This window comes from Leopardus geoffroyi, chromosome D3, assembly GCF_018350155.1.
Source record: "Leopardus geoffroyi isolate Oge1 chromosome D3, O.geoffroyi_Oge1_pat1.0, whole genome shotgun sequence".
Taxonomy (NCBI): domain Eukaryota; kingdom Metazoa; phylum Chordata; class Mammalia; order Carnivora; family Felidae; genus Leopardus; species Leopardus geoffroyi.
In genome coordinates, this window is record NC_059339.1 from 38,408,894 (window position 1) to 38,428,212 (window position 19,319).

At 47.2% G+C, this 19,319-nt stretch overlaps 1 protein-coding gene across 2 annotated transcripts in view; it reads left to right on the forward strand.

Moving 5' to 3' along the window:
- Positions 1-1,568: 1,568 nt before the first annotated feature.
- The window catches only part of EPB41L3 (erythrocyte membrane protein band 4.1 like 3), a 233,368-nt gene continuing 215,617 nt past the window's right edge, over positions 1,569-19,319 (forward strand). Inside the window, exon 1 of one of the 2 annotated variants that reach the window (XM_045458840.1) lies at positions 1,569-1,746. The gene's annotated coding sequence lies outside the window, so the exon portion shown is untranslated. The other variant, XM_045458843.1, reaches the window with a different exon arrangement.

Consider the following 19,319-nt stretch of genomic DNA (forward strand, 5'->3'; position numbering starts at 1 on the left):
GACTGTCAGCACATCAGATACGTATCTGGGTTAAGGACAATTACTACCCCCATCTCCACCCCTACCCCCAATTTTTATCAGGTAATCCCCCTGTTATTGAGGCAACTTACACTCAAATCTGAACAAGCCACACCTTCAGTCTACTCATTGTTTCACCCAGTCCAGGTCAAAGTGCAATTCATTAAGCAAGCACTTTATCTGGAGTATTGAAATACCTCTGTGAATGTTTTGCCTCTGAACCATGCTACCTGGTTGGGGGGGGGGGGGGGGCGTAGTTTGCTACTAGTCCCCAAAGTGGACCCAAGGTGTTAGGATCTGGACAGGGGCTATAAAGCAGCTTTCCAAGTTGCTTAGCAACAGTTGACAGATTATGGCTTCTTGACTGGTTCCAACCGTCCCAAACACGCCCTATGAAGAGCCACGTCTGTCTTCCTTTTCCTCCTGCCTCACCCTGCTGAGGATTCTACAAGGCGCCGTTAGACAAGAGTGTGCACGTGCATGCTTTATCGCAGGTAACAGTGCCACCCCCTGCACTCACAAAACATAGATGTTTCCCCAATGGGCTATAAAATGTGCTATTTGGGAAGTTAATTTTGAAATGTTGTTCAACTAATAGGTACTTGGCAATGTACCTCTTTCACATAGATACTCCAGGAGTGCGACGTTTCTGGTTGATGGCATGGCTTTCCAGAGAAGTACTTTTCATATTTTTATAGTTTTTCTCCTCTGTAAGACTTTACCAAGTGAGCTTCCCAGAAAGCATGATTTCAGGTCCTACTGAAGAGGCAGAATGGAGCGCACTTGGATGAGAGGAAGAAGAAAGAACAGTAACGTTCCTTTCGTTTACTTAAAAGGCCCAAGAGTTGTGCAAAAACACAGGCTTCCCATGTGCTCCGGCGTGAGTTTTCGTGGCCTGGACTGGAGGCCCCAGGATCAAGCAAGCTGGCACACAGGCACGCTGGCTCTTCAGGACTGCTGCCTCCATAGGCCACAGGAGGGATAGGTGGCTTTCTGGATGCTGGAACCCGAGGTTCCTCCAGGGCAGTCGCGCAAATTGGGTGAGAAAAGACAGGATCCCAGGACTTAAGTCCACATTTTGGCTACTTCGAGTGAACTTTAAGCAAACACAACGCCCAAACCGCTTTCTAGCTCACATCGCAGCACACAGATTGCGTGCGCTGTGACGTTAACTCTTTTCAGAGATTGCATACCAGCAAAAACAAAAAACAAACAAACAAAAAACCCCCACAAGTATCCAGGTCCCTCTAACGCACACGGAGGGCATTTCTCATATCCTCTCTCTTTCCTCCAGTCCCCAACCTACAGGAAATTGGGTGTGTGCGTGTTCATGTGCGTGACGGATTCTTCCCCTGCTTGCAAAGCCTAAACCTAAGCTTCCAGTCCTCGCTGCTTCTAAAGCCCAGGGAGGCCTGGAAGGAGACCCGCTCTCAGCGAACCGGCCGCACGGAGGCGGGGAGCGGGGCGGGGCCGAGCGCCGGGACCGCCCAGGCGCGGGGCACAGCCAACCAACGCACGGGGAGGGCCGGCCGGCGCGGGCTGAGCGGCGCGGGCTGTCACAGGCGCCCGACGCGCGCTGCAGGTGGCAAGTTGGAGGTGCCGCCGCCACCGCTGCAGGAGCAGCCTGGGTCTGGCGGCCCCTTCCAGCCTCCGACAGCCCTTTCCCGCCGCCGAGCCCGACACTGGACCCGGGAGAATCCGGAGGAAGAAGCCTCTGCGCAGGGACCTGTAAGCAGCCCTACCTCTCTTTTGCCCTTGCGCTACTTTTTTTCTTCGAGGAAGGTTGTGCCTGGGGGCTGCGAACAGGCTCCAGGAGAGGCTGGAGAGGAAGGCTTCGGGTGACTCAGGTGAGCGCCTCTTCTTTCCGGTGCCCCATCCCTGTTCGCAGCCGGGCGCTGGCCGGGACATCGGCTCGCCCAGTGGGCAGGGGACGGGGCGCGGGCGCCTGCCCTTGGCTCGAGGTCGATGAGGGAGAAAGCGAGGAAGGGGCGAGGCTGGTCCGGCCGGGGCTGTCTGCCCGGGCCCGCCCAGAATCGGCAGGGACTCTCGGGCGGGCACCCCAAGGCGGGTGGACAGGCAGAGAGATGCTCTGAGATGGCCAGAGGGCTTGCACCCTGGTTCAAGCTGGCGGGGATCGCCCCCGTGCGCGCCGTTCGGGAGCCGCAGCGGAGCCGGGCGCGGCGCCTTTGCGAAGCCCTGGAGAGAGCGCGTTGGGCCGGGCGAGCGCAGGAATCTTCAATCCCCGCGAGCCAGAGGCGCTGGAGGACGTCATCCCTCTCGGCCCCGGCAACTCCTCCTCCGCCCCTTTCGCCTCCACCCCTCCGCCCCGGCGGTTCAGCCTATTCGGAGATTCCGTGCCTTTGCCAACGCGCGAAGTGGCTGCTGCTGTCACTACCCTCCCTGCCCTCGCTGGAATTGGAACGCCCCGGGGTCCGGCTCTCCGGCCTTGGCCGCCTAGTTGTGCTCCAGAGACGAGTGGGGCTGGCCAGTTCTCCGCGCGGAGGGCGGAGGTGAGCGCGGACTCGCTTTCCAGTGCTCCCGCTAGCCATCCCGCCCCCTCCCCCCCCCCCCCCCCCACTCCCCTGCAGCTTGAAGGGCTAGCTCAGGGAGCAGAATCTCAGAAGCAAGACCTTTCTTGCTCTGGGAAATTGGGGAGTGCTGGTGGTGAAGGTGGAGGGGAGCTCCTAGGATGGTGCAAGCTTGGAGGAGAGCCGAGAGCCTCTGCCTCCATCTGGGCGTTTCAGCCCCTGCCTTAAAGTGGCCGGGGGCTCCGACCTCCGCGTCCCGGCTCGCGGGGTGAGGGTGCTGGTGGCAGTGTGTGTGTGTGTGTGTGTGTGTGTGTGTGTGTGTGTGTGCGCGCGCGCGCCAGGGTGAGCGTGTGCGATCCTCCGCGAGGCAGAGGCACAGGAGCCCGCTCCCCCTGCTCAGAGGAGCCGAGCCGCAGGGCCCTTCAGCCCCTCACCGCAAGTGGCGCGCAACTGCATCCCAGCAACTCAGCGCTGCTGCCTCCTTTCCTCCCGCTCCAGTTCCCAGGCCCCTCCACCTGGGTGCGTCCCAGGGTGGAAATCATCTGGCCAGAGGTTGCGGGTAGAGAGGATCGAGGCGTCCTCCCAGGCCAATGAAGCGGTTTCTCAAAACCCAGGGGAGCGCCCCGCGCAGGGCATTTCATTTTCCCGCGGCGGGGCTGTAAGGACCTCGCGTGGAGGCTGGTGGAGGCTGGCAGAGGCAGGCGCGCGCTCGAGGGAGGGCGTCGTGTCACTTGGGAAGCCGAAGTTGGGGCCGCTGAGCAGCCGAACGCCCCTGGGCGCATCTTGCTCCGAGGCCAGGGAGCTAGGCCCGCGCGGGCAGGCTGGAGGCGTGCTGCTCCGGAGGTGGGGTGGCCGGGGACCCGCTGCCGGAGGGCGCCACTGGGTCGCGTTGCCGGGGAGAAGGGGGCGGGGGGTGGGCGGGTCTGGGCAGGCCGGCGAGGGCTCGTCGGGGCTGCGGCAGTGTCGGCGGCACCGGAGTTGCGCTGAAAGTTGAGGACGGGGGTCTTCACTGTGTGGTTAACAGCCCTCGCGGCCACTGCGGATTCAGGAGCAGCAGCCGCGCGGCGTGTTGGGCCTCCCCTTTGGCCCGCGGGCCACGGCTTTCGCTTTTCTTTCTGTCTCTGAGCCGGGAAAGCCTGGGTGCAGGTGGCGAAATCCTGTCGGGAACGGGAGGCGGCGTCCAATAAACGCGGAAAGGGGAAACGCCGGGATCCGTCGCTTAGTGCAGTCTCTGTAGGGCGGCGGTGAGCGCCGAAATCCCGGGGCAAGGCAAGGCCGACCCAGTCGAGAGGTCTCCGGAGGGGCCCCAGCGTTAGCGCCCCCTTCACCCCCACCCCCAGGCTCGGCGACAACTCCTGTGTAATTCCTTCCGAAGTGCATTGGATTAAGACTAGGCCGATAGAGAGAGCTGGAATCCACGAAATGAATGAAAGTAGAAATGACTGTTAAGTCCCAAATCTGATTCCGGTTTAAACCTAAATTCCATTTGATTAGAAACAGACTCTAATCTGGTACAGCAGGGTCTACGTGGAGGCCCCTATATTGCATTTCTCCGAATGACAGTTACTAAGGGGCCCAGCAAGGTTTGCTCTTCCCACGTTGCAATTGTGTTGCCTTTGGAGGTGGGAGTGGATGTGGGGTGAGGGTGAAGGTGTACACATCTCTACCCTTAATTTATAGCCAGGAGGGGTTCGAGTTCAGGTTGGTTTTGAAATGACCTTGCAGGCCTCCTTCCTCCCCTTCCTTTTTCTGCCATAGGCATTTCCCAGCTGGATCATTCACAGTAGAGACTTGAGTCACCTCAGGGGTTAAAGATCCTCTCTCCTAACGTTAGTTTCCGAAGAGGACTTTTAAACAGGCTTCTGTTAAAGGGTAGTAACCCAAAGAAAACATTCTCTGTGCTGAGGAGCAGAGGCACAAAATAAAATTATATAACTAGATTGTGACCTCTCAATCCCAATAATGGAGATAACCCTTCACTAGAATGTAAATGATTGAAGGCAGGGCTCCGTGTTCCTTATCCTTTTATCCCTAGGGTCTGAGATATATAGTAGGTGCGGTGTTCAATTAACATTGATACACCCGCGCTTGTGATTAAAAACTTTAGCCTGAAGACATTTAATAATTTCTATGATCCATCATTATTACAATCAGAATATTAAACTAATTGTAATAGTCACTTTGAGGACTAGTATGTATTGTTTAGTTGTATATATTTGTAAACTTTAAACTTATTTTTACATATACTGTTAAATTTGGGGTTGGTGCCACCACTTTAAATAAGAATGCCCTGGGTGCCTGGATGGCCTAGTCAGTTAAGCATCTTGATTTTGGCTCAGGTCATGATCTCATGATTCATGGGTTCCGGCCCCGAATTGGGCTCTGTGCTAACAGGGTGGAGCCTGCTTGGAATTCTCTCTCTCCCTCTCTCTCTTCCCCTTCCTCACTCGTGCACTCTCTCTCTCTGTCTCTCTCTCTCTCTCTGTCTCTCTCTCTCTCTCTCTCTCTCACACACACACACACACACACACACGAATGCCCTTAAGATATTAGGGATTTTATAAATGACAGAATGACAGCGGCATGGCTGAAGTCCCTCTATAATAGTCTGGTTGAATACTTCTAGAAACGGGGATCTCACTACTTTCACAAGTATTCTATTTTAGATATATTCATTATTCAAAGGCTAGGATGACAAAGGTAAGCATGACACGGCGTCTGCCTACATATTCTAGTTGGTGAGCTAAAAAGGAGTCATAATTTTGTTGCTATTGTATAGGCAGGTGAGAAAGGTAATAGGTCTTAGCAAAGTGAGCCCCAGCTTAGCGCAGCAACAGGAAAGGAAACTTCACTCAGGAGGGGTCTTGTGGTTTGGATTTGAAGAAGTTCACCCCTAGGACCATATGTAAACAGACTAAAAAGAAGTTCCCTGAAGGTCAGCCTGCCTAGTTATTGATTCTTTCCTGCTCTCTCTTTTGACCTGTAACACTCCACGTCCTCTCTCCTCTGTGCCCACCATTTTATTCAAGAAGTCTCCATGTCTGTTTCTTCTCTACTCGAGGCCGGGGCGGTTGACTGTGAACGGTTCATTAAAAAGACCCAGGGAGCCGAATGAGTCACAGTCCACTCCGAGCAGCCACTTCCTCCTCTAGAAGGAGAATAATAATTTTCACCTGCCACCCTGTGAGAATCCCTTTATGACTTCAGAGTTATCCGAGGTACAGGGAAGGAAAGTATGAGACCTAGCACAGAGAACATAGAATTTTCTGATTCAGAGCAAGTTAACCAAGAATCACGAGACACACAACTGATTAGAAAATATAACTTTCAGTGTAGAGCTGGGGGCTAGAGATTTGAAAGCCACTTTAGCATGACCTCTGCAGTACAGATGGAGAAATACAGAGAGCTGTTAGAAAGTTTAGGCTTTGTCATTTCGCCAGGGCGAAAAAGAAATCAAAGGTAGCTACCAAGTTGCTGGGGAGAAGGAAATTATTTATATTTGGTTGAGTAGCATGTGAAACTTTCGATTGGGAGCAGCTGATGCCGTAATGACATGTCCCATTAAAAAAAAAAAAAGCAGCTCTGAGGGATGTCTAGCATGTGTTCTGAAGTTCATGTGTTCTGGGACGGGGTCCCTGGCTGGCTCAGCTGGTGGAGTGTCTGACTCTTGATCTCAGGTCATGAGTTCAAGTCCCACGTTAGGTACAGAGATTACTTTAATAAAATCTTCAAAGAAAAAATAAGATCTTAAGAAAAAGAAAGAAAGAATGGGCAGCAAACGTTGAGGAGCTGTGGGTTACATAGCCCAAAGTTTATCCAGGGGGTCGTACCCTGGTGGGAATGTGGACAGAGCTCAAGGCACAGGAGCCCAAAGTATGGTATCTTGGAATCCTCTATAATGAGCAAGTTTGAGCAGCTAACTAGGTTAAGAACAGTGATGGGATGGGGAGTGGCTCGATATAATTGGGGCTGATCAGGAGAGAGCAGGAAAATAGATATTAGTGGGCAAAGGAGTGCGTGCTAGTCCTTACATTGGGAGCCCTGAAATAAAAGGAGGAAGAGGCAATCATTTCTTAGTGTGGACGTGGAACATGCAAACAAAGATGTGAATCAGAACTCGGCTCCCTTACTGCTGACTCCAGCACATGATGTAAAGTCTCTGAGCTGCAGCGTCCCCACCAGTAAAATGGAGTTAGGAATGCAACCTGGGGAGGGATCCGGAACGGGTAAAACCCATGGCACCCATCTTGCATTATAGGTCAGCTGCCCTGGCAACCAGCTTCTGGTTTTCTAGAAGCAGGAGTGGAGGTTGGCTGGGCGGGGTATTTGCAGATTTTAAGTCTTCAGCCTCCATTAGAAACCTATGCATTTCTTGCATTTCCATCTGCCACGTGGATATCTTTACCCAGCTGTTCCATGGTCACCTCAATCTGAATATGTCTAAAACTCATTCGTCAGTTTTATGCTTTCCTTCTTTATCCCGGGGCAACGGTGAATCACCAGGGGGGAACTAATTTATGGTTTCCTCTTCTCACATGGCTCCCCCACAGACACACACCTCAGAAATGTCAGTGGCCATGTTGTGGTAGCTCCTGGACTTCTAGCCCTTCAGATTTGCCACCTGTTCTGCCCCAGGCCCTTGTCACTTCCTGCTTGGATTTTTGTGCTAATAAGCTTAGCCCTGTCTCCTCCCTCCTCCCCTAACTTCTGCTTGCACTTCAATCCTTTCACAGTAGCATTTTAACTACATCACTCCCCAGCTCCAAACCTCAAGTCCCTCCTGTTTTCCTAAAATCCTTAGATCTGTATTCAGAACACTGAGTTCTGTCTCCTAGCTCTCCAACGTTATATCCCACTGGTCCCAACAGGAGACCTCGCACCTGTCACCGTTTCTGATGCATCTTTTTAGCTCTGTGTGTGTGTGTGTGTGTGTGTGTGTGTGTGTGTGTGTGTGTGTGTTTTATCACCCAATTCCTTCAACCGAAATGGAAATGCGTCTCCTCACCCTAGATCTTGAAATCCTACCGGTTTTTCAAGGCTCAGCCCAAACAGTACCGTCCTCGGGAAGTTTTTCTCGGTCGCGCTCGGAAGGTCCCTCTCCCTTATCTTTTCTTCTGTAGCTCTTTGCTTTTTCTTCTCACATGGCACATCCCTTGTATTCATTCTCCAGTGTGCTCCTGTTGATTGAGAGCTTATTCATCTCTGAATTCACCACCAAGGGGTGCCCAGAGTGGGGGCTCAAGGACTTTTCATTGTGTGAACAATCATACGGAACCTGAGAAGGGGCGACACAGGAGAAAGATGTTCTAAACCCAAGGCAAGGCAGTATGAGGAGGAAGCAGCCAATGCTTGATCAGGTCTTTATAGGCAAGGTGGAGAAGAGACGGTCACCTGGAACCTTCACAAACCACCCTTTACCTCATTTGTGTTTAATTAAACAAATAGTTTAAGCTTTGGTAGCTGGGAGGATCCATATAATTTTTAATATTCTTCATAGTAGAGAGGCGAAACAGCAGACTTGAATGTGGAGAGCCAAGCCGGTAGTAACCGGGCTGAAAGAAAAATGAGGCACGCTTGCTTGGCAAGATGCCTATGAACTGCTGGAGCATCTGGAAATATGTGAGAGAGTTCTTGGTTTGGGGCTTATGGCTTCATCGGCTCTAGAATCTCTTTTACAGAGCCTTTTGTCTGATTCCTAGCACGGCTCCCTGATTCACAAGATAGCATCATGGCGCGTTAATTAGCATGGGTAGTCGTTCCAATGTTTCTGATCCAGAAGAACGAAAAGACAGCCCTGCCTCTGGTGCATACGACATGTTTGAGGACAGGTGGAGAAACAAATTATCGTAAAAGGCTTGCCAGCTTCCATATTCCGGGAATGGAAATGCTTCCAAACAGTCTTAAATATACCACCTTCACACTTGAGAGTATAAACCCATCCTCATCAAATAGTTAGAAAGTGCCCATTGCTCATGAAATGAGTCAGTAGAACAAAACAGGTCATGATCAGGTACTGAGGTTTTGAATAGTTGGGAATTACACACCTTGTTGTAATGTTAGAATTATATACTCAGATCTCTTCTGGAATATGAGAAAGTGGATGATCTGTGTTATGTAGATTTTGACACATCGTGTTCATAAAGCTTACAGACATATGTTTCAAACTGGAAAATACGTTGGTCAGCCACTATATGAAAACATTTGGCCCATACATGTGATTTCTATCAGGACACTCTTCCAAACTCCCTTCCTCTGACAGCTTGTTCAGCCTTTCTCTGCTGCAGCTTTCTCACTGGTAAGTGGAAGTATTGGAGGATTAGTATCTCTACATTCCACGGGGGAGGAAAAAGAACTTAATAATGTGATAAAGTGAGATATAGTATTTTAATTACTAGCCCGATAGTTTTTTAAAAATCGGCAAATCTCCCCATCTCTGTCACCTCTTCCATATAAAAGCAGATCGTGGAAACTTCACAAGAACAAGTTCAAATGCAAGCAAATATTTAACCAGAGACTCATATTCACCTTTACCTGGAGAACTTATTTTTTTCCCCAATAGCCACAAAGCTCTGCAGAGCTGAATCATCAAACCAGGAGTCCCTGTGGCCAAAGACCATTTGGATAAGCTAGTGGTCTCATTTAAAACAGATTAAGATACAGGGTGCTGGGTGGCTCAGTCGGTTAAGGGTCCAACTTTGGCTCAGGTCACCATCTCACAGTTAGTGTGTTCGAGCCCTGAGTCGGGCTCTGTGCTGACAGCTCAGAGCTTGGAGCCTGCTTGGGATTGTGTGTCTCCCTCTCTCTCTGTTCCTCCCCTGATCGCGCGCTCTCTCTCTCTCCCTCTCTCTCTCAAAAATAAATAGAGATTTTAAAAAGTGTTTAAACAGATTAAGATACATTTGCATTCCACCTGAAATCCTTGTCTCTTTGAATGCTGGGTGCCCTTTTTCATTTGCATGATAAATAAGAAAATACCAACACAATGTGAGAATGTTTAAAGAGATGTAGGGGTGGCTGGGTGGTTTAGTTGGTTAAGCTTTTGACTCTTGGTTTCCACTCAGGTGACGATCTCATGGTTTGTGAGATCGAGCCCTGCAAGTGGCTCTGCCCTGACAGTTCAGAGCTTGGTGAGGTTTCTCTCTCTCTCTGCCCCAACCTCCCCCGCCAAATAAATAAACAGACGTTAAAAAAATTAAAAAGACGTAGCTACAAACCCTAAAAAATAGAATAAACATGGTGATCTGATACACAATGAGCAAATAGCCTGATATTATATTCAGAACCCATCCCAATGTGTAAGGAGTCGAAGTGAAGTAACTTTTTGAGTAAAGAGGAAGATGTTCATATGTGGGTGGATGCTGGCGTGGGGGCAAAGAAAAGATGCCACCTTTTGCCTCTTTCTTTCTCTGTATCTCAGTGTTTTGCTTCCATGCCAATTTCACAAATTCCCTTTTATCATGGTCTTAACTATGACTTTTAGCATAGATCCTTAAGAATTGTTTAAATATGGTCGATTTTGGACAATGTTCTCCCTTCCTTCACCTACCTTTACACTTCTGTGAGCTAAGCTTCTGTCCCCCAGACACACACACACACCTCAGTGTCTGTGTCGTTTTAGTCTGGATTCTCTTGGAAACAGACCTTGAGATAAAGATTTGGGTGCAGGAGTGAGACAGTCAAGCTGCCGTAATTATCCAACTGCTCCAGTACAAGTGGGTTCTAGCAGAGTGTCTGGGGACGGACAAATCACCTAAGTTTTCTGAGTCTTTCTTTCTTCTTCTGCGGAACTGGTTCAGTAATGCTCCCCTAGCAGAATTGTTATAAGAAATGGAAATAACAGTTATAAAATGTCTGGCACATGGTAAGTGCTCCAACAAATACACCCATTCGTTTGTGTCATATGATGCACATTTTGTAACAGTTAATTCAAATGTGACAATGTATATTTAACCAATCAACTTTTACTCTCAATATTTGTGTTTCAAGCTTTTGGTCCTGACGATGTTTGTTTATTTTTTAGTCATTTAAAAAAAAAAATAACCTTTAGGGGCGCCTGGGTGACTCAGCCAGTTAAGCCTCCGACTTCAGCTCAGGTCATGATCTCACAGTTCGTGGGTTCGAGCCCCATGTCGGGCTCTGGGCTGACCACTCAGAGCCTGGAGCCTGCTTCGGATTCTGTGTCTCCCTCTCTCTCTGCCCCTCACGCTCTGCCTCTCTCTGTCTCTCGAAAAATGTATACACATTAAAAAATAACCTTTAATCCTGAGTATATTTAGATGTAATCTCTTTGCCACTTTTCAAGTTGTTTTTTTTTTTTTTAAATAGTAACCAAAGCAAAACGCAATTAGGAAGATAAACCTGATAATCCTACTGCAAAATGTTTCTGCATTTCAAAATCAAATAGAAATTACTATTTTTAGTCTACCCCCTCTGTATCTGCATCATGCGTGTTGGAAAAATGATGAGCATCAGGGACATTTATCTCTGCCTACACTAAAATAATATGTGGCAGATTTATTTAGGCTCCTTGATCTTGAAGGGATCTACACTGATGGTTTAATTACCAAGATAACTAGGTAAAACTGCTGTACCTCATTTTTTTTTCAAATGGACAGAGCTGATCTGTTTTTTTGTTTTGTTTGTTTGTTTTGAAAGAGCTCTCTAATTGATAGTGGATGTAAGAGTAACCCATGTTTCCAAGGCCAAACAGCTTAATAAACTGTGGCACAACTGTACCTCTTGGCCTTTGTCACCACCTTGCAACAGTGGTAATTCTAACCATAGTCCCCTTTCTCCCGACTGGCCTTTAGGAAGCCCGGAGGATCCCCTGCTTGCAAAACCAAGCCTTCTCTGTGCTGGGTGCCCCCCACCATTTTTATTTGTTCTTATTCTGGCCACCGTGCTGACATTTCACCTCAAAGATCCCCAAGGCACCACGGATGCTCCTAAACTCGCTGTGGCCCGAACCTAACACGGAGCCACCAGGACTGCCAGCCTGTGATGCGTTCCTCGGCCTGCCTCAAGTCTGGACCGGGTGCAGGTCGTGGGTCGCTGCTCAGGGCACCGTTACCCCTGTGGCCCCATGAGGTCCAGTAGTCACCCCTTGCCTTGGCGACACCGCCACATAGCAATGCCATTCAGTGGACTCTGTGATTGCACAGACGCGGCTCTTACCCCTGGGACTCAGGCGCAAGCGTCTGGGTTCTAGAATGGAGGACGGAGCAAGACATAGTCTGTATCGCACTCCGAGTCTGTTACAACTTCTGTGTTTTCATGTACAATGCTTGGTACATGGTAAATCTGAGCGAGTATACCCAACTTGTAAGCTTATGAAATTGTGGAATTTATTTGATAGGCACTGGGGAAGCAAGGCAGGATTTTATGCCAAAGCGTGATATGAGGGGGTTAGATATAGAAAGATTACCACGACTGTGAGTGGGGAAGCCTAATGGCACAAGAGGACGGGAAGTTAGAGGGGCAGCTGGGAAGGTTTTGCATTTCCCGTCGCATCCACACTGGCCTCGGGCCGAGATTTGCCCCTTGGTTATTTTCTCCCTTGACCTGGGTCCTCTCTCAGGAGGCTCTTTGCTTTTTCTCTTATGGTTAGATATTGGAAACACAGAAGATCTTATTTTTTTTTTTTTTTAATTTTTTTTCAACGTTTATTTATTTTGGGGACAGAGAGAGACAGAGCATGAACGGGGGAGGGGCAGAGAGAGAGGGAGACACAGAATCGGAAACAGGCTCCAGGCTCTGAGCCATCAGCCCAGAGCCCGACGCGGGGCTCGAACTCACGGACCGCGAGATCGTGACCTGGCTGAAGTCGGACGCTTAACCGACTGCGCCACCCAGGCGCCCCAAGATCTTATTTTTTAAAAGGCGGGATGACTTAGATACTTTTCTGCCACAAAATTTATGAATTCCGGGGAATATTATCATGTTGCAACATCATCTGCATTGTATTTACAAGGGATGAGTAATTTGTGCTATTCTTAGCCGTTTGAAAAGCATATGAAAGATGAAAATTAATTAGGTAATGCACCAATGAGTAATGCTGTACACGTGACCCGGTTGTCAGACCTTTTCCCTGAGTAAAAAAGTATCATGATGTTTTGTTTTATGTCCTGTACTTTTCGCACACGAATATACTCTTGCGTTTCAGCGTACTTCATGTCCTATTTTGTCTTAAGTGTAGCTTTGCTCTCCCTACGATACGGTTAGGAGATAACTAAATGTGTTTCAGGAAAAATAAGCATTGGTGTAATTTTCCAGATTGTGGGTTCATCGTCACTTAATTTCCCTGGATGACAGTTTACTCATCTTTATGATGGAGTTACAGCTGCTTCAGCTTTCAAATCTACGATCCTAAAGCATCATGATAGATTAAAAACCTTTTGTTTTTTAAACCTGATAACACAGCAGAAGCACCGTGACAGTTTTTACGGGTCAGTGTTACTGAGACAGTTTGACACGAGGAAATGGAAATAGCACTTTGCTATATAAAAGTCCTAAAGAATTCTTTAACAAGAATGGTATTATTATTATCAGCCCAAGTAATCTCACTTTAAGTCTCTGGATAATTGGTAATGTTAGCCTGATGACAGTTAATCTACTGTTTTTCTGAACCAGCTCAGCATTTCCCCTGCTTGACCATGTTACCCGGAATCTCATTTTAGTTCCCTCTTCTTCTAACTCTCCTCACAAATTTGGGTGATTTTAAAGATATTCTGGGTAGGTTTTTGTCTCCGCTATGCCGGAGAATCCCAGGGCTGGGAACACGAGGCCAAGGAGTGTGAGGTGGGCTGGAGGGAAGCTGTAATTTGGGGAGTCAAGAGTGGGCTGCGGGAAGCATCGATGGCCAAGGAATGAGAACAGGATCACTCCCTCCTTCCGGTTTTCTCCTCTGAACATTAGTTAGCCTCTGCCATTTGCTTGGCCACATTTTTCAGATAACTGGCTGTCAGCAGACGGAGCATGTGCAGAAAAGATAGAGCTCCCTGGGGGAGCCGCTCCAGGGGCGGGGGATCAACTCCAGGCATAGGAGGGGCTGGGCAGGTGGTTTTTAACTAAAGGAGTGAGCGAATGAATGAATAAATAAATTACTCTGAGTACAATCTTTCCAAAGCCTAGCAAGATGCTTTCTCCGTGTAGTTTCCATTGAAATCTACTGATAGGATAAACACAAGCTAACGTGTAGCCCATCTTTCAAAATGCTTTCTCCTGACTCCGTGGAAAGGCAGTGTCGGTTACATCTGACTAGCTGTTAGTCTAGTGGAAGATGAAAGTCCACCAGGCAGGGCTGGAAAGTAGCAAGTGGCCTTTACTGTGAGCTGCTCATATGATACTCTCTGGAACAGCTGGGCTGAACCCCCAGTGACTTTCCATGGGAATGCAGTTAACTTCCTACTTGGAAATGAGTTGATTTGAGAGAAAGTGCCTGACCCATCAAGTTATTCCTCCGACCGGAAGTATAATTTCAGCAAGATTGCAGAAAAAGAGTTGAGAATTGGAAAACACATGTCAGAGGGAAAAAGCATCATTTCCTCACGTTACACCTCACGGTGCTGGACGTGGAGGAGAGTGAATGCTGCGTATCAAATTGTGCTGTGTTCACAGAAAATTAACCCGAGTCAACCCCTGAACATCATCCTAGCACTTCCCACCACCCCCCCACCCAAATCCAAACTCTTTTAATAGCCAAGAGCCAGATTTTGTGACATAGGAGGTGTTCAATAAATGCAAATCGCTACAGTGCCTCAGCATTGTGAACTAGGATGAAAATTAAAGCGCAGCGGTTCATGGATTTTCGGAAACAGTTGAGGTGTCAGAGTTAATCAGAGTAATATTTTAAAGACCTCTATTAAACCTTTCCCTGTAACTTCAGCAAGCATTGGCTATCCCCTTGACGCCAAATAGAGTGCGGCGAGCATGTGCATTCTACCAGGGCTGAAAACACTGAGTTCTGTTCCAAATGCATTTCTTTTTTGATGGTTGGATGGTTTTGTTGTTGTAGAGACAGGCGGAATTGCGCCTGTGTGGGGTTGCTGGCTTGAGATTTATGGTGTAGTTCTTACCCACTTTTTATTGACTCATCTCTGTTCACAAATAGACCTACTGAATTCAGGAATTTGTTTTTAGGCATTGACCTACTAAAGTATCAGTTTGCACATGATGTGAAAGCCAGCATTAAAGATGTGAGCAGGACAAGGTCAATGACCTCTGGATGTTTTGAAGCCTTTTATTGTCAATTGCCTTCATGTGAGGGTTTCAGGAGTGTCTTGTGCCCTTTAGACACAGGTTGAGTAATGCTGCTGACATAGTCTTCCTCTTTTTTGAGCCAGTGGCTTCTTTTCAATTTCTTACATTTCCCCCATAAGGAATGCCTGCCTATCTCCTACTTGGGGAGGTTTGGGTACTCCTTTTCTGAGTGATTTTTCAAAGCGGAAGACAAGCAGTGATCAAAGTGTAGTTTAATGGATGTTGTGCGTTTTGTTTTTAAGAGCACAGAAATGCTTCTTTTCTTTAGCCTCTGGCTTCTTTGGCCCTCGGGGTGAAGAGATTGGAGTGATAAAAGGCAGAGACCTACTTTCTGAATATAGGCATTCCCCATTTTACAGATGAGTCATTTTTCCAAAAGTGTATTTGTCAGTAGTTGTTCAGAATTTTTGAGTTCTTTACCCCGAGAGAAAATGTTAAAAGTTATGGTTAGGTTTCCAGGCTAGCCCAGACGACCACATTCAATCTATATTATAAAAAAATTTTGAAGTTCAAGCCCTGCGCTGGGCTGTGTGCTGACAGCTCAGAGCCTGGAGCCTGCTTCCGATTCTGTGTCTCCCTCTCTCTCTGCCCCTCCCCTGCTCGTGCCCTGCCCCTCTCTGTCTCTTGAAAAATAAAAACGTTAAAAAAAATTTCTTTTGGAAATATTAGCATCAGTTGTGAGAGTTTGGGTCAGGAAGCCACATGGAGAACCTCAGGTGAAAATCTTTGGCTGAGTATGAAGTGTTTTGTGATTCCCTTCCCGAACCCCTTATTTATATCCTAGTGCTCATCTCTCTGGGCTCTAGTGTCCACATCCTGAGTCACACTCTTTAGGCTCTTCTTTCCAAAATGTATTTCTTGCTTCAAATGTAGTACCTTCTCTCTTTCTCAAACGAAACTATCATTTTCTTAGTTCTGCTGAGCTAATAGGAAAGCAATCTGATTGAATTAATCATTTTGTGCAAACGATTGATAATACCATAACCTTTCCATGGTGTTTGCATTAAAAAGCAGAAAGTCGGGGCACCCGGGTGGCTCAGTGGGTTAAGTGTACGACATTGATTTCAGCTCAGGTCGTGATCTCATGGTTCATGAGTGTGAGCCCCACGTGGGGCTCTGCTGGCAAAGATGTGAGGATTCTCTCTCTTCCTCTCTCTCTGTCCCCCCGCCCCCTGACTCATGCTTTCTTTCTCTCTCTCAAAATAAGTAAATATACTTTAAAAAAAAAAAAAGCAAAAGTCTTGTAACTCAAATCAAATACAGGTTGTTGTATTTATTCCAGTTTGGTATTCATTTATCATTTTTAGAAGTATTTTTTAAAACTGATGCAGGCCATGGGGATAAACAAGAATAAAATATGATATTTATCATCTCATAGGGAGATGAGTATTTATATACCACCAAGCATGGTATAAAGTATAATAGTGATGAGTTTCAAAAGACAATTTTATGAAAATATCAAATCTTATACATTGCGGGGAGTGGGTAATCTGACGCAACAATATGGGAAAACAATTATGCATTATGTTGTAAAGATATATACACTGCCAATGTAGTATTTCTGCATATCATCTTATTAATTTAATATTGAATGAATAAGATATTGACTATCTCAAGAAACCATTGAAAAATTGTCACACGTACACAGTATAAAATGTTTCAAAATATCCATATTAGCAAGAAATTGGAAACGACACAAATGTCTATGCACAGGAGACTAGATAAGTAAATTATGGCATAGTCACAAAATGAGATATTATACGGCCACAAAAGCGAATGAACTACAGTTGTCAACCAACCACGTGGAAGAATCTTTAACACAGTTGATGAAAAAAAAAAGTTGCAGAAGGTTGAATGATATAATACCATTTTTCTAAGGCTCAAGTTTTCCATGGAAAACTGAACAGCATCCTTTAGGAAAACCTATGTGGGGGGGTGGGGGTGGGCAGGAGGATTGAATTGTAGATGCAATGATATTGATAATATTCTTCTTATTAAGATAGGTGCTAGGCTCACAGATGTGCATTTTATTATTATGCCTCATAGCTTACACTAGGTATGAAATTATTGCACAATAAAACATTTTATGCGCATTTTTAAGTGGCCGCCCCAGTTATGGGGAAACACCAAAGAGGAGTGGTTAATTCTGACAGGGAGAGCAGGAAGGTTTCCCAGGAGAGGTGATGTTCACCTTGGACTTGAAGGGAAAGTAAGGCTTTGGGGGTCAGGCAAACGTTGAGCGGTGGAAAGTGATGAGAGAGAGGGAGGAGGAGACACATACACAGAGGACTTGAGGCAGAGCCGCATCGGCGGGCTGCATGGGAGCTGTAGGTATAAAAACTGATGTGAGGAGAGGATGGGGTGAGCAAAGGGATCTGTCATAGTATTTCTATGCAAGGCAACCAAGTGACCACGATGCCTATAACCCTCCTCAAAGACCTATGAGCTTACCCATGCCTGGAAGGAAGAAAGAAGCCACATATAGATCAGAGGATAGGGCAGGGTAGTGTGGGGAAGGCAAGAAACCCAGGTAAAGAAAACCAGAGGGACCCCCTCAAAGGAACGGGTGAGACGCTGGAGGAGAACTGGAGGTCACAGAACCAGGACATCCCAGGCAGAAATGGATTTTGTCCCATGGAGGAAGGGATTCCGTAGCACAGAAAAGGGGTTGCCTTGGCAAAAATGGAGTAAGGAGAAGCCTTCAGAAGAGGAGGGTAAATGAAATCTCAGAAAGATTCTAGACAAACGTTAATGTTAAAGGAGTTATAGGATCTACACCTATTCAGTTACCACATCCAGTGTCAGATATCCACGGATGCAGGATTGTATTTTTAATATATTCATTACCAGCATCTGTCTTCACCATATATACACATTTGCTCTCTTTCTATTTTTTTGTCTGTTAAAAAACATCTATGTGTATACATATGCATCATAGCTATCTGGGATGCCAGCTGAAAAAGTAAGAAAAAGGGGAAAGAGCCAGAGAAAAAGAGCTGCCCTTTGCTGAGCGCCTACTATGTGCCGAGCATTCTGCTCTAAGAGCTGGTGGTGTCTTTATTCCTGGCCTTTGCCACACCTCTGCAGTGTGTGATGTTAAGAGAGAGCAAAATCAAGGCTTACGCAGGCCGAGTGACTCACCCAAACCAAAGTCGATTCAAAAAAGACAGACTGTGTCTGTGAAATCATAGGTTCCCTCCTTCTTTACAACCCCTCCAAAAAAAGAAAAAAAAAATGAAAACAAAAAAAGAGGCGCCTTTAAATATTTTTTGTAACTAGATACCCTGCAAAGTTTAATCCCATGCATGTTGTGCTTAGATGGCTAGCAACTTTAAAGATCTGCCCCCCGGTCTTGGTGCTTTACTGCCCCACTCTTCAAAAAAAAAAAAAAAAGTTTATTTATTTCTTTTGAGAGAGAGAAAGCATGGGTGGGGGAGGGGCAGAGAGAGAGAGAGAGAGAGAGAGAGAGAAAATCCCAAGCATGCCTGCACCGTCAGTGCCCAGAGCTTCATGCCAGGTTCGAACTCACAAACCATGAGATCATGACCTGAGCCAAAGTCAGACGCTCAACCCACTGAGCCACTCCCAAAGTCAGAGCTCAACCCACTGAGCCACTCCCAAAGTCAGATGCTCAACCCACTGAGCCACTCAGGCACCCTTCTATTGCCCTAGTCTTGATGGAGGTTCCAACGCCTTATCAGTTGCTCCCTTTAAGGTACAGGCTGTCTCCTTAGTCATGCTGTTCTAACAGACGTCCCTGGGGAATGTACTTTGATAAAATTTTTTGCTGTAACAAGCCTTGTCTCCTGGCTACGTTCCATAGTCCCTCTTCACACACATTCCCTTGCCTTGACATGGCTTAGATCTGTCTTTTCTCACTGACTTCACTAATATACAATTATTTTCTTGTTATTGAAAATCATAATCATGCTTTTAGTTGCTATTTATTCCTGGAAACTGCATGTTAAGATAATTATTTTTATCCTGCCGACACTCAAGTTACAACTCATAAATTTTATAGTCATGGCGCATGGCTAATAACTCCATAGCTTCCTGCCTGTAGCTTCTCAGTGAAGAGAGAAGTGAGGTTATTTCCTAAGAGTGGAGGGAATGCAGAAGGGACTTGACATGGATACAGTTCACAACCGCTTCGGAGGGGAGAGGGGTAAAAGAGCCCAGGAGGCTGAGCAGAGATGGTTGCAAGTCGAACAAGAGGGCCTCCCCATGTTAGGAAGGGCCATTTCCTTCCACCCCAGGGCACATGGCCAGAATGGAAGTTCTGCCCCAGAGTCTGGCTCCACTGGAATGTGGGCTACCTACTGATTATTGGGAGATAAAAGTAAGCTCATCTATAAACATTTCCCACCTCCAGATTAACCATACAGTTGGTTTTAAGTGGTGAGCATGGTGAAGACACTGCTTCGGACCGTGTAGGGGAAGTTATTCCTTTAGAAAGCAGCCCCAGGCCGCCTGGGTGGCTCAGTGGGTTAAGCATCTGACTCTTGATTTCGGCTC